The sequence below is a fragment of the Sphaeramia orbicularis genome, chromosome 20, assembly GCF_902148855.1.
Source record: "Sphaeramia orbicularis chromosome 20, fSphaOr1.1, whole genome shotgun sequence".
Classification (NCBI taxonomy): Eukaryota; Metazoa; Chordata; class Actinopteri; order Kurtiformes; family Apogonidae; genus Sphaeramia; species Sphaeramia orbicularis.
Window position 1 is genome coordinate 41,944,316 of NC_043976.1, and position 14,916 is coordinate 41,959,231.

Sequence of the window (14,916 nt, forward strand, 5' to 3'; positions counted from 1 at the left end):
TCAAACATGCGGCCCGGGGGCTAAAACTGCCCCCCCCCCTCCAAAAACAAAAAAAAAACAAAAAAAAAAAAAAACAAGGTTCCATTCCAGCCTGCGGGATGAATTTACAAAGTGCAAGTTAGGGCATCAAATCATCATAATAACCTATAAATAATGACAACACCATTTTTTTTTCTCTTTGATTTAGTGCAAAAAACTCTACATTATGAAAATATTCACATTAAGAAACTATCCACTGAATGGACACTGGATGGACACTGGATGGACACCGGATGGACACTGCATGGACACTGGATGGACACTGGATGGACACTGCATGGGCACTGGATGGAGAACCCAGAAAATAAATTGTTAGTTCTTACCTGATTTTTTATATATAAAATCTTAGTTACCTGATTACTTGATTGTTTATTTTTTATACTTAAAAACTTTTTTTTTTTTATTATTATTATCATGTTTGTAAGAGGCATAGCACAAATACTGGACTGGATTGGACTTGATTCTTTATATGACCTGACTTAGTGTAGGTTTGTTTAAAAAAAAAGAAAAGAAAAAAAAACTTGTTGGTTGTGTTTTGAACCATAATAAAATCCTTTGGGTAATACTTAGGTTGCATTTCATTTTAAAGCTGGGGAGAGCTATTTTGATGTTAACCATGTACCAGAGATTGATGTTTGTTATAAAATCAAAATTTAATAGGAAAAAGTATCTGTATCGGATTGGTATCACCAAACAAATCATTTTGCAGCAAAAAAAAATCCAGATTGCACAACTTCTTTTTTTTTTTTTTTTTTTTTTTGGAGATAGAGACCCCCTTAGAGAAAAAAAATATAATTTGAACCCTGCTTAACCTCCTCAGAACCAGCTCTGGGTTTGCTGTCCACATTTGCGGACAAGAGTTTCACAACTTGATACAAAAAATAGAAAGAAAGGAAAACTGTCCACCACAAAGGACATTCCATAAAAATTTTTAAAAACTGCATCTGAAAAAACTGTTGCATCATGATGTTTCCAATATAGGCACTTATTTAATAATTTAAAAAAAAAAGCTTGTACTTTGCTGACATTTACTATTTTTACGACAGTTATGTACCTATGGGTTGGAAATATGATCATGGGTGTGTAATGCATCCCAGCATTCCTTGCAGCTCTTTTCTGGCCTGCAGACTCAGATTTGGCATGCTGATTAAATATCTCTGGTAAACAACAATCTGCTTTTTCCTGTTCGTACATGAATGTGTCATTAAAACATGATAAAACAGTTCCATGATGGAAAGAATGCCTTGGCTCTGAATCCACATGTTAATCTCACTTTGCTCTGTTACTGTGTCACTTGGAGGTGTGTTCATGTGACGCCATCAAGGTCAGAAGGAAATAAATGTCCTCTGAGTTTATTCTTAGATTGAGGGCAAAGTTTAGAGTGGGACTAAAAACATACGAGGCAGAAAAAGTGATTTTTTACCTGCACGCAACTTTCAGAACAGGATCAGATCGACATGTAGACTGACGCTTCATTACTGATCTGCAAAGACGAGACTTGGAAAAATAGGAGCTGCTGTATGTGGAGGCGAAGGGAAGTGTTCAGGTTTTCAGGTGAGTCACGAGTACAAATACCTCAGTAGTTGTGTATCTGTGCTTTCCTTGAGTATTTTACCTGACAGTGTTTTACCTGTACTCCCTACATGTTCACACAAATACCTGTTTTTTCTGCTCTTTCCTTTTTTAAGACCATCTTTTGCTTCAATGCATTTGAGGTGAATTATCCTTTTTTTTTGTTTTGACAACATCAGTGCTGAAAGAAATTACAAATCCATCTGTGAAAATTACATATGACAGCCGTTCTCAAACTTTTTACAGTGGAGTACCCCTGAGATATACTGCTTTTTTAGCCGAGTACCCCCAAGTCTCGCTTCAGCATTTTTGATTGAAAAAAATTGGGTAAATTTTTTTCTCTGCCAAAGGTCTGCTTCATCTGTATTTTCAAAACTTTGTAAACAAACAACATATATTCAACTGTAACATAGAAAACCAAGTGGTTCCAGGCACAACAAACCCCTCCCCTTGCTCGTATCGAATCTTATTTTGTCATCGATCCAGCTGATGTCAGCATATCAACTGCCTCTATATTTGTGCCAAGTTTGAAGGAAATTGAAACAAAATTGGTGTTTTTATAGACATGTGAAATTTCACCCATTATAAGTAAATGGGAAAAAAAAGATTTAAATAATTCATAAAAAATTTTTAACTTTGGCCTACTTTAACCAAAATGTAATCAGATCTATTTTAGGTCACTGGCAATCTATAAACCCAGTTTGGTATGAATTCAACCAATAATTTTAGAAACAAACAAGCTGAACCAAAACTGATATGAAAAATACATTAATTGGTCATTAATTAATCAATGAACCTTTCATCACCAAAAAAATAATTACTTTATTACTCAAATAAACTCCTCTTGGATAATATAACCCTTTCATACGTGAATTATGAGGACCTTAGTCAAGATTTTTTTTCTGAGTGTGAGTGAGTGAGTTTTTATTCCTCTTCAGGCATGAAAAAACAATGTGATAGAATTTTTTTAATGAATCTATTTTTCATGGCGTTACAAGAATGTCCACTCAGCTGGACACCACGTGTTTAATTTTAGAAGCAAAGAAACATGTATTTAAAACGCAATATCAGACAGTGATATATTGTGTGGAAACTATGAAATAAAAACATTTTTAATGCTGTTAATCTGATGTTTTCTCACATTTTAACACTCCAATACTAGTCACTACTCACTGCATGGAGATAATATGAAAAAAAAAAAAAAAAACCTGTCCACTAGCACTTATGAAGATTTCTTTTTCTTTTTTGTCAGACAGAAGGAAAAAAAGTTAATTTTTTTTACCTTGACATATTTTGGCTACACCTGCAGCCTTCTTCAGAAGGGTCATGTGATGTTAATGATACAGTGTTACATTTGCAATCACATGACCCTTCTGAGGAAGGCTGCAAGTGTTGCCAAAACATGTCAAGGTAAAAAATTTTTACTTTTTTTCCTTCTGTCTAACAAAAAAGAAATCTTCATAAACATCAATTTTGTTTCAGTTTACTTCAAACTTGGCACATATATAGAGGCAACTGATGCCAAAATAAGCTACAATACGTGCGAGGGGCGGGGTTTGTTGTGCCTAACACCACTTTTTTTTTTTTTTGTTTCATTTCCAAGTTTGTTTGTTTTTTTTTCTCAGAATGAGGCTCTCTGGTGGATTTGATGATGGGACCTGGTCCAGAAACACTGAACAGACTAATCATCCTCACACCGGCTGCCACCGCCAGCCTGCACGGTACGTACCGCATGCAGTTTCATTCTGCAAGAGTTGCTGGTTGTGTTGCATACAACATACGGCCTGTTTTTTTTTTTTTTTGCACTAAGTCAAATAAAAACTTTTGTTGTCATTATTTGTAGGTTATTCTGTTGTTATTTTACTGCTCTGACTCACTTAAGATCATTTTGGGCTGACAGTGGAACCTGGACTTTCCTGTTCTACTGGAATAAACCTTATCCAGCATCGTTTCCTTCTCTGTTCCAGTGAAGACAAACTGATTCACACCACCGTACACCCTCAGATGAACCACAACCCCCCTGAAGACCTGATGGACTTCAACTTTAACTTCCAGCCTTCATTTGCAAAGTGAGACCATCTTCACACAGCAGCTGACTGATGTCATAAGTGGGATTTAAGAAACACTGATGACATACGAGGGGTCTTCAAAAAGTGCACATGGTTTAAATGGACATGGGTTAGTTTTACACAAACGGACTTGGGTTCGTCTATGAAACTGGTCCTAAAAACAGGACAGAGGGGCTAAACATTCAAACCAGCTGTAGACGAATGTTATGAAGCAAGTTTGGGTCTATTTGAAAAATAAATATTTACTGTGCTAAAAGAGAAACTATTTTTCAGATAAAGCACATTTTTATATTATTTTACATTATATTTAATACAAAAATCTGCATGTAACACGGTCAAAAGGACACTAAAATTACGCATGACTATTTATTTGAATATCTCATTATTCTCTCACAGGTGCATTTTGGGAATTGAACAAATTATTTGAGGCAGAGTGTGTCACAGAAATGACTACCTGCAAAATCATTCGCGATTTATTTATGTTTAAATGTTCAGGTTCTGCATGTAACGCAAGTGGACACGATGGGTTACATACAAAACCCGGAATGAGACTGAGATTGATGAAAAACCCACATGTGTGGATTAGAAAAACCACTAGGATCCACACATTTAACACAGTGTCTTTATTTAGTGTATAGAAGAGCATACACTCACATTTTCACATCTAATGCACTGACACCTAGGGAGATTTAATGTCCATATTTGGGTCCTATTTTTGGACCCAATATTTTATTAAAAATTAATTAATTATGGGATGGCTCAGAGCAAGAGTATAATTTTTTCGTATTTATCTGAGGTCATCATTAGGTCCATCCTGGGGGGAAATCTGTCTACATTTACCTTTTATTATTGGGTCTAAAAAGATGGAAAAGTGACAGATACTAAAATAAACCCAGTTTCAGAGAAGCACCCACTTAACCCTTTAACCCCTGAGCCCTGATTCCAGGTAAAGGTTCTGCTGTGAATCTGCGTCTGTTTCAGGTTCATTAAAGCTGCTGTGAGTTTGTGTTTGTGTTCCTTTACTTCAGTGGGTTTGTTTTACTGTGTGTTCTAGGGTCAAAACAGGTGGAAGAACAGAAAAAGACAAAGAGAGGAACTGAAGTTTGACAGGTTTGGACTAAATAAGAGACTAGAATGGACATCAATAAGAGGTTTAGGATGTTGAACACCAACAGTGAACTGGAACACACTGAAAAAACAACAAGGATTTGAATTTGGACCCAGTAGTTTAGTTTTGGGCTCTTTGTTTCTAAATCAGTCCGGCTGCTTTTAGACCCTGTTGAACTCCATACACAGTGGTTATCTACAGGCTAATCTACAATCCAACTCAGTTTCTAAGAACAATAAAAGGGGGTGTCCAATACATTAGAAAAGAAACACCTGAATTCAATGTGTCCCGATACTTTTGTCCATATAGTGTACAGACGTGTCAAGTAGCAAAGTACAAATACTCTGTTACCTTACCAAAGTAGAAAGATGTTTTTTTCCAACTGTCCTTTTTCCACAGACTTTTGGAAGCCCCCTCGTACAGCAGCTTCATGTAAAAATCCCATGTGGGGCAGAGTTTAGTTTTGTTTTTTACCTACGACAGGAGGTGTTGTGATCACTTTGCTTTGTGTGCATGTGTGTGTGTGTGTGTGTGTGTGTGTTTGTTTGTGTGTTTGTTTGTTTGTTAGCAAGATAACTCAAAAAATTATGGGCGAATTTTCATGAAATTTTCAGGAAATATTGACACTGGCACAAGGAAGAAATGATTAAATTTTGGTGGTGATGGGGGGGGGGGGGGGGCAGATCTCTCTTGGCGGAGGTCTGCACTCTCCGAGTGCTTTTCTTGTTTGATATGTGTGTTTTTGTTATGAAATGGACAGAGTTTTTTTTTGTTTTCATATGTGCACTGTCACAGCTATGAGAAGGAGAGAGTTTATTTTAATGTGAAATGCTGCAAAACGGACACTCTATCCTTGATATGTACAGCAATTATTACCTCCACCAGGGGGTACTGTGATCACTTTGCTTTGTGTGTTTGTTTGTTTGTGTGTTTATTTGACTGTTAGCAATTTTACAGGAAAACTGTTCCAACCATCTTTACCAAATCTTCCCCACAGATAGGCCTAGGCCCTGGGACCAACCCATTACATTTTGGGTCAAAGTTCAAGGTCACAGCAAGGTCACAACATCTACAATTTTCCTATCTGTCATCATTGAGCAATTTCTGAAAATTCCTACAAAATTCAAAACCACTCTGATTCTCCTCCAATTTGATCCACCTGTAGCTTAGAACAATATCTTGTATCTGGAACTAAATTGTCCACATTCACTGTGGAATGTGGACTCTGTGGACATTTACATTTAACACTGAAAATCCCATTTATCACACATTTAAAATTAGAACTCAACAAAAATTTAAAACCTATAACAATTTATTACCATGTTTGACCACAATTTTTCTGCTGTATGGAACAACCTGGAAACTGTTGAACTTAAACAGAAGTAGTCGATCCACACATGCACAGCGTTCAGGGTGCTTGGCGGAGGTTCGCGTTCTCTGAACACTTGTGTGTTTTGTGCAGAGTCAGAATTTAGACATCACATGTGTAGGAGTTTTGAGTTACTTATGAAATCTGACAGAGGACTTTAGGGTAGGTGGAGGACGGAGTGTGTGTGGGGGGGTGATAAGTTAAACTTCATCCCACTCCTTTTTGGATGTTTGACTTTCTTTTATATACATTTTTGTTGTTTGATTTTAATGTACAGGGTGGGGAAGCAAAATTTCCAATGAACATTTAGTTGTTTTTTCTCAGCAGGCACTATGTCAATTGTTTTGAAACCAAACATACTGATGTCATAATCATACCTAACACTATTATCCATACCTTTTCACAAACTTTTGCCCATATGAGTAATCAGGAAAGCAAACGTCAAAGAGTGTGTGATTTGCTGAATGCACTCGTCACACCAAAGGAGATTTCAAAAATAGTTGGAGTGTCCATAAAGACTGTTTAGAATGGAAAGAAGAGAATGACTATGAGCAAAACTATTACCAGAAAGTCTGGAAGATACTATTAAAGAAGAATGGGAGAAGTTGTCACCCCAATATTTGAGGAACACTTGCGCAAGTTTCAGGAAGCGTGTGAAGGCAGTTATTGAGAAAGAAGGAGGACACATAGAATAAAAACATTTTCTATTATGGACATTTACATGTGGCAAATAAATTCTCATGACTTTTAATAAACTAATTGGTCATACACTGTTTTTCAATCCCTGCCTCAAAATATTGTAAATTTTGCTTCCCCGCCCTGTAATATTTGAAATAAATGAATAATCAAAACAAACAAAACATGTTCTGAGCTTCATGTGTCATTTCAGACTCGTATGTGTGAGGACGAGCAGTAAAGGATACCCCCCAGATTTCTGACAACGGCACGAAGCTTCACAGTAAGTCCACAAACGCATCAGTGATGATGTTAGCGGCTTTAACCCAGTGGTTCCAACCTTTTTATGTTCATGACCCCATTTTAACATCACAAATTTCTGGTGACCTCTGACATTCAGAGACATGTTTTTTTGCTAAATTTAATTTGTTTTCGATCCTGTAATAGTTTGCTATACTATGTTGCTAATAAACATTAATTTTACAGTACATTTAATCTATATAATGTATATTATTATGGACAGAGGCAGAAAAGTCAGGTGTAGAGTCTGTTTTATGTTTTTGCGTGGTGTCATGGTTCGGTTAAAAAAAGAAACACCTGAATTCAACATGTTCATATAGTGTAGAAATGAATGTTCCCTCATTTACCTCCATGTAAATGACCCCCGTCCAGCTCTGTTCACAGTCAGTTCCACCCTTTGTGATGACTTACAGAACACATTAATGGTCTACAAATGAAGAAATTACCTTCTCTGTTAAGGCAAGAACAAATACATTAACCCATAAAGACCCAGTTTTACTTTTGGGAATTTTTCTCTCTGTTTCTTAACTCCTTTAGCCCTGTCAGCCCACCCGCAGGCCGAAAAAATTAATATTAATATTCATCTACTATAAAAATATAATAAATCAGGACAATGAATGTTTTTTTCAACTTTTGCTCAAAGTTTAGACCTTAATGTTAATAAAAGTACATCAAAAGTGCATTTTAGTGCAAACTTTAATGTTCAAACATGATTTTTAATCTTTGTGGGGTGAAATATACACTATTAAAAATCTCCAACACGAACAATTTATTGATGCATATCATCGTCAATCCAGCCGACAAAAAACAGGCGAGGATAAAAAATACCAATTTCTCTTTTAGTTTGTTACAGTTTACTCAGGCATAGTAATAGATACAATATTTTAGACAATGGGAATAGATTCTGTGAGGTCTGTAAATGTCCACAGACACCAAGAACGTCCATATGAACCTTATTATTGTGAAGTAATTCTTCATTTACTTTGGGTATGTCTGTTTAGGCGTTTTCCCCTGAAAATTTGGTCAGGGTTTAACAGGTTTTAACCTTTCTTAAGTGATTTATCACCATTTATTATAATTTTGTCCTCTATATTTTGCATTGTTTTCCAGTATAAATCAGGTATTTTCCTGTATTTAATTCACTAATCCTGTAGATGTTCATAAAAGATCAGATTATAGTTGAGGGTTATTATATCAGAAAGAGAGAAAACTGAAGAAAAAGTGACTTTTTCAGTAAAATCTCTCATAAACTGAACATAAACCCAGTGTGTCCATCCACTGTCATTGATCCAACTCCATGGGTTTTACTGGTGAATCAGTGTTGGAGAAGATGATGGTGTTTCCATGGTAACTACAGAGCCTCTGAACGTCCAAATGGGTCATATCTGATGACCATGAAAAGATGAAGAACTGTATTTTACACCAGTTATTTCCATGTATTGATAGGATTAGTGGATGAGCAGGTATTAAACAGTTTAGATCAGTAGATGGTTTGGTTGCTGTTTGGGTCTTCATGGGTTCAAGTAACGCTTTTGCATTTGACCAATCTCCATCTTTCCATTTTATAATCATGCTAACGTTTACTTCACCTTCCTCCAGGTTTGTTCATGTTCCGTATGGAAAACCTTCTGTATCCTGAACGCAGACGTACAGGTGGAAAACCCGACGCACACTCACCTTATGAGGAAACAACAGGAACTTTGTACACGTTAGCTCCGTTTTTGTTTTTTTGTTTTTTTTACCAGATGTCACATCATTGGGAACAGCTAAAAACGATGGAAAGACAAGGGTTTTTTTTTGTTTTTGTTTTTTTTACATAAGGCGGAAATATGTTAGTTTAAAGTCACATATTAGATATTCTGTGATTCTTAAAGGCTTCCATTTAAAAAAACCCTATGTGTAAAATTATCTCTGATTATTTCAGGCTTTTTTTTTAAAAAGATGTGATCCTCCACGTCAGTTATGTTTTATTGTTGTATTTGTATTTTGTATTTATTTATTTATTTTGAACACGCAAAGAAACAAAATAAAACAAAACGAAGCAAATTAAGACAAAAACAAAATAAGATTTAAATGAACAGAATCTATCTTCCAGAACATACAAGTCTGAATTTTGCAAAAGGAGCAGGAATAAGAAGTCTAAACTTATTTAATCCAACCCCTCAATGCTTTTACACCTTTATCACTAACTTAATACAACAATCAAACAATACATTTTTCCTAATTTTAGCATTAACCACAGCAAATACATAATGCAGTAATTGAATTATACACAACAGTCTGTTCATGTCAGTGCAGTCATACAAACACACTCAACTATTCAACTGTTTTCTTCAATAATTTCAGCAGATTCATTAATACAACATCATCCATAAACAAACAGGCCTCATTGTCATTATTAAATACTGGACCTCTCAGGAATCAATTCTTCCTTTCTTTTTTTTTAACTGAATTATGTTTGATATTTGTTTTAACTCCACACACAGTTTGACTCCACAGATGGTGATACAGAAACTTTCTAACGTAGTAGGTACTTTATGAATCTTTAAATTTAGCTTTCCCTTTAAATCATAGCCTCCCTCTATTTCACAAAACGTTCCTTGAATATTGCCCGGCAGTCAGTTATTCTTTGTTTTATACATTATTTGAATAGTTTTGAACTCCAAAAGGTCAATGAGTTTTACAGTTTTAGATTGTAAAAATAGTGGATTTGTGTGTCCATGAAAACCAACACTGTGAAAAAAATACTCTTATTGCTCTTTTTTGCAATTTAAAAAGTCTTTGTAATGAACTTGTATATGTATTTCCCCATACCTCCAAACAGTCACTTAAATAAGGTCAGATCAATGAATTCTACAGAATCTGAAGTGATTTCTGACCTAATGTCCCCTTTGCTCTGGTCAGGACTCAGATGCTTCTGGATCGTTTGTTTTGTGCATGTTTTATGTGAGGTTTCCAGAAAATGTTAGCATCAATTATCACTCCAAGAAACTTGTTTTGATTCACCCTTTCTATGTCTACACCCTCTATTTGTACCTTTACCTCATTACTTGTTTTACATTTACCAAAAATGATGATTTTCATTTTACACAGTTTTATTGACAGCTTATTTTTATCAAACCATAACTTAGTTTTATTTAGCTCTGAAGTGATTGTTAACATTTACTCCATTGACTATTACCAAAAAAAATATTATTGATATCATAGTAATAATAATAATAATAATTATTATTATAATTACTTTTTGTTGTTGTTATTAATACCCCGCCCCCCCAAAGGGGAGGTAAGGGGTATTTTTTTATTTTTTTTTTGTTAATACTTTAGCAGCAAAACTAGTGGTTGAATTCACACCAAACTGGGTTTATAGATTGCCAGTGACCCAGAATAGTTGTGATTTAATATTTTGGGAATAGGTTAACATTTTTTATGAATTTTTTTAAAATCTTTTTTTCCCCATTTACTTATAGTGGCCGAAATTTGTCTGTGCTGACATCAGCACCTGTACAGACATGATGACATCAGCTGGATCGGTGACAAAATAAGCTTCAATACATGTGAGGGGCGGGGTTTGTTGTGCCTGGAACCACTTGTTGGTGTTATTGTTATTATGTCCTTGTTATTTTCTTCTTCGTGCCGTTAAATTCAGAGAAAAGGCTCAACTCTATGAGGCTGATTGTCTTAATTATGTAATTAATATAATGAAAAGATGTCTATCAGAATTCAATTTAATGAAGTTAAAGTTGGTGTCAGTCGTCAGAATCATAGATTGTTGAGTTGAAAATGAAGACAGTGAACGGACACATGTTGTGTTTAACAGCCTGAATGGTCTGAAATTATTACACATGAAGTGTTCTAAATTACTGCTCTGTTTGTGGCAACGCACTGAAAACTCAACATATGCATGTTTGTTTTTATAAATCTAAGAAATAAAATAAATTCAAAATAAAATAACTTACAGATGTGATGTTGAAAAGCAGTTTTAAAAATGACTAACAGAACAGAAAACTAAACTACAACAGTTTGACGGTCTCTTATATTGAATTTAATAATTACATAATTACTTCAAAAGCCATACGTACGTTTTACATTTTTTCAGCAGTAACTGTTTCTAAATTTTCCTTGTTGTTTTTTCCTGAAATATTCAAAGAACATACACATTTAATTTGGATTTTAATTTTGTTTGGATGATGTTTGATTATTTAGTTGATGGATGAATAAACATGTAACCATAAAGTTTCACAGTGTGTTGGTCAAACATCTGTAAGGTTGTTTTCGTTAACCCTTTAAGTGCCACCATTATAACAGGCCAAGATTCTCTGTTTCTTATGATTTCTTTCCTCAATAAAAGTGTCAGTAAATGCCTTTTTTTTCTTCTTTTGCTCATTTTTTCAGGAAGAAATTAACTTTCAATATTTGGCCATTAATTATAATTATTATGAATAGAATAGAATAGAATAGAATAGAATAGAATAGGTAAGAAATGCTTAAAACAGTGTATTATAGTGTAAAAAAAAAAAAAAAAAAAAAAAATGGGGCCAATTGTCCTTTAGTCCAACAGCATATTTAAAGACATTAATTGACATTTGTTTGACCTTTCAAGATCACTTAAGGTCAAAGGTCATGGCACCAAATGAAAGCCCATATGTGACTTCTGAAGATTTAAATTTATCTAAATAAAATAATAATAACAAAAATAATAAAAGATTAAAATCTCTACCTAAAAATTGCAGAAATAAACTTTCAGCTATTTCTCATGTGCTCAAACATGTTAGTTTGTCTAGATCAGTGATTCTCTAACTTTTTACAGTGGAGTACCTTCTGAAATAGACTTCTTTTTTTAAAATCCAAGTACCCCCAACTCTCACTTGGCAAAAAAATTTGGCAATGTTTGTTCCTGTGCCAAAGATGTCTGTTTATATTTTCAAAACTTTGTGAACAAACAACATATATTTATCAATTAATTGATTGATTGATTGATTGATTAATTAATAAATAAAATAAAATAAAATAAAGTACATATAAACTGAAACATTTTGGTCATTAATTAATAAATGAACCTTTCATCTACAAAAAATAATTACTTACTGACTCAAACAATACTCATTTTGAATCATATCAAATATAAATGTTCTTTAAATGTTATCAAAGCTTCAACAACATGATTCACAATAAAACTATTATATGACTGTATTTATAAGTTTTATATTTCAGCATTAATTGTCATTATTTATTTTCTGTTTGGTACATGATAACTTATTTAATGTATTTTTTCAGCAAAATTTCAAGTACCCCCGTGCTTCCTCCAAGCACCCCTGGGGGTACTTGGGAACCCCTGGACTAGACCATTGTGTGTCCATGTTCTTCTTCTTTTTGGTTCTTTCCACTCATTTAGATCCTGTATGAAAGTCTGTGTTCACTTTCTGTCTAGTTGTAGACAGAGCCGCTCAAACACATCCAACATGTGATTCAAACAGACTCTGGATCTGTCTATGCACTGGATACACACACACACACACACACACACACACACACACACACACACACACACACACACACACACATGTACGTTTATACTATATTTGGAGCTAAAATACACCCATCGATGACCTCCACATGGACAGCTGTGGTTTCTTCCACAGTGGGGCCTCTGCTGCTGCAGTACCTCTCCAGTCCACCAGGTGGAGCTGTGACTCCACACAAACATCAGCCTGGCTCAGTCCTCAGTGGAGGAAATACTCCACAGCTGTCTTTTATTCAGACTGAACCATTAGACAAATAACACCTTTCATTTACACTAACAACAAGAACAAAACATTTAACTTCAATAATCAACTTTTCAAATGTCAGTCTTCATTTGTTTTCATTTAAAATTCATTTATTTATGCATTTATTCAGAAGATTTTATTCGATCGTTAATAAATAGTTTCCGTTCTTTTAAATAAATAAGATATTTAAAGAAAACACTTAAGATATTGATGTATCATCATTTTATTTTAGTATTATTTATTATTTGAGTTGAGTTTAGTTTATTTGACTGCAGATAATTTCAGTTTAGTGTAGTTCAGCTTAGTTCAGTTAAAAAAAAGCCTGAAAACAGAAAAAAAAAACTTTTTAGCGCATTATTATTATTATTATTATTATTATTATTATTGCTATTATTATTATTATTATTATTATTATTATTATTATTATTATTGTTATTATTATTATTTATTTTATTTTTTACAGATTGTGATTCAGTTCACCGATCCACAAAAAAAAAAAAAAGTAAAAACTGCATTTCAAAAACATAATTATGTAAATAGTTTCTCATTATTCAACGGATCACTTCCACGCCTTTGCTTTTGTCTAATTATTTTTGTCTTATTTTCACCTCATTTGTGTCATTTTTGTTTTGCTTTAGTCTGTTTTTTTCCCTTGTTTTCATCTTTTTGTTTCATATTTCTGTCTTATTTTCTGTTTCATTTTTGCCTCATGTTTGTGTCTTTATCTTGCTTTCCTCTTGTTATTCTATTTTTTTTTTTTTGTCTTACATTTATGTTATTTTCCGTGCGGTTCCAACGATCATTCCTGAATCAGTATAATTTCTATTTTGCAGATTCACTGGCATTTCTTCCAGATGTCTAATATCTGAAGCAGTGCTATCAAACAGACAGATGTTAAGTATTGACCTCAGATTTGATAACTACAGGATATTCCAGAATCTTGTCCCTCTTCTGTGTCATGTTGACCTTTGGATTTTTCCACTCGTCCTTTTGTCTCTGTCCTCCGCTCCTCGTCTTGAACTGATGTAGATCATTTACTCTGACCAGGGGCTGAATATGGGATGTGTTGTGTATAAATGCATGCTTTTATCTCCATGTGTGAGTGTGTTTTATCGGTGAGGGTGTTATCAGGGAGCGTCAGCCGCTCTCTGCTTTGTTTTTAGGTCACTTTTACACCGACTCTCCTTAAATCAGTCTGAAAGCAGCTCCGCTCTCTAAAATAGAAACAATTAGTGTGGGCTTGACATTCAACTCTTGCTCTGCTTTATTTCTCCGTTCTCTCTCCCTCTTCCTGTTCTTTTTAGGATTTGTCTTTTCTTTTCCTTTCTTGTCTTTTTTTTTGGCGTTGTAGAAGTAGGCCGTGTGACGGTGGCGGCCTGCGGACAGACGCCTCGTCAGCTGAGCTCATTTATTATTTCACGTCTGTTGTTGTTGTTGTTGATTTTCGGCATCAGCAGAGAACAGTTTATTTTAAAAAGTCTATGTTCAGTCAAAGCTGGATGTACGGACACCAGAAGCAAAATAACCACATCTGAGGAACAAATAAATACAACCAGACACCACTAGGGGTGGGAATCAATAAGAATTTAACGATTCCGATTCCAGTATCGATTTTGCTTATCGATCTGATTCCTTATCGATTCTCATTGGGTGAGGGAATAAAAGAGTACAAACAGGTGTGTTTGCATTAACTGTCTGTTATATTTCCATCTGCACAGAAAATAGGACATATACAGTATGAACAAATAATAACAGATGACGGTTTGGGGGGGGGGCACGTACAGTGAAAGTGAAACTCCAGACTCTTTACTAATTCCTCTGTTGCTGCATTTCCACTACGTGGAACCGGTTCGACTCTGCTCGTCTCCTGTTGTTGTGCACCTCATTTCCTTTCCCCCACCTTCAGAAACTTGTATTTGAGGAGGTACGACATTTGTTGGCTGCACAGGAACCGGATGACGGCCTGGTGTTCACTCTGCTGCTGGATTCACAAGAACCGCTGAGTAGAGAATCAAATGA

The 14,916-nt window shown here is 34.8% G+C and overlaps 1 long non-coding RNA gene across 1 annotated transcript; it reads left to right on the forward strand.

The window, feature by feature from the left end:
• Positions 1 to 1,315: 1,315 nt before the first annotated feature.
• LOC115411342 (uncharacterized) lies at positions 1,316 to 9,141 on the forward strand. The gene is made up of 5 exons (XR_003934190.1): positions 1,316 to 1,593; positions 3,237 to 3,332; positions 3,579 to 3,680; positions 7,047 to 7,115; positions 8,732 to 9,141. It is a non-coding gene; the product is annotated as an uncharacterized LOC115411342 (long non-coding RNA).
• The last annotated feature ends 5,775 nt before the right edge of the window (positions 9,142 to 14,916 follow it).